Genomic DNA, 1,237 nt, shown 5'->3' with positions numbered 1-1,237 from the left:
AATGGACTGTCGTCATAAGATTATCGCGATAAGTTGCACATCATTATAATTAATACAGCGCATATTTTAATAGCCTTTCATATTAACTTACTGAACACAATGGTATACATCAGAGAGAACTTATTCATCAACAATATATTCTCGCACATTATCGCCCATGCCCTTTTACGGATTACTCGCCAGTAGAAAACTAGCGGCCCTAAGTTAAAAATACCGAGCGAGGTGGCGCAGTGGTTAGCGCACTGGACTCGCATTCGGGAGGACGACGGTTCAATCCCGTCTCCGGCCATCCTGATTTAGGTTTTCCGTGATTTCCCTAAATCACTTCAGGCAAATGCCGGGATGGTTCCTTTGAAAGGGCACGGCCGATTTCCTTCCCCAACCTTCCCTCACCCGAGCATGCGCTCCGTCTCTAATGACCTCGTTGTCGACGGGACGTTAAACACTAATCTCCTCCTCCTCCTCCTCTAAGTTAAAAATGTCATCAGACACCGTTTGTAGCGTATTTTTGTCCAGAAACGAATTAATTTGATAGTTTTCTGATAAGAAGTGGAAAAGGTAAAAAATCTGAGGACATAAGATCAGAACAGTTTCATGGGGGATGACTTCCCAGAAAATCTCCTGGATAGTTCTGATTGTGAAATCAGCAAAAGGTGTCATTGTGTAATTGTAACACACGATCCAAATTTGTCGGTCGCTGTCCTGACACTGCGACCGAAAGGAGTCTCAGTTGTTGGCAACATATACCAGCTACAATGGACACACCCCTGTGGAGGAGTTCGTTATGCACAACTTCTTTTTTGAGCCACCAGAAACAAAATATTCATACTGACCTTTGCTCGAGTACAAGTTGTTTGTTAGGACTCAGTCATTAATTTCTTCGTAAGAAAAAAGCATAAAGGCATCATATCATGTCACCAGTAACAATATTTCATACGAATGTTCAAAATGATTGATGATGTTCAAGCAAAAATGCAGTTATAGTCTCCCATTTCACTCTGGCTGCTTTGAATTAAAACATTCAGTACTCCTACACCTGGCATCTGAACCTTGCCTATTGGTCGGACGCTGTCTGACGTCAGATGGCAGTGGCATGTGGCCAGTTGCCTGATGGAGGCTGCTGTAGGGTGAGGAAACTCGGGGCATAAATTGTTGTGATCTTCATACGGCCACAAGCTGTTTTTCTGAGTTGTTTCCGAAAGTTTCTGATATTACTGATGGTTTAGAAACTGAAGGG

The 1,237-nt window shown here is 43.0% G+C and overlaps 1 non-coding gene across 1 annotated transcript; it reads left to right on the top strand.

Moving 5' to 3' along the window:
• Positions 1 to 216: 216 nt before the first annotated feature.
• Trnaa-cgc (transfer RNA alanine (anticodon CGC)) lies at positions 217 to 289 on the top strand. Its single transcript has one exon. It is a non-coding gene; the product is annotated as a tRNA-Ala (tRNA).
• Positions 290 to 1,237: the final 948 nt, after the last annotated feature.

Source organism: Schistocerca cancellata, chromosome 3 (genome assembly GCF_023864275.1).
Source record: "Schistocerca cancellata isolate TAMUIC-IGC-003103 chromosome 3, iqSchCanc2.1, whole genome shotgun sequence".
Lineage (NCBI taxonomy): Eukaryota > Metazoa > Arthropoda > Insecta > Orthoptera > Acrididae > Schistocerca > Schistocerca cancellata.
This window is presented reverse-complemented; position numbering and strand designations above follow the sequence as displayed.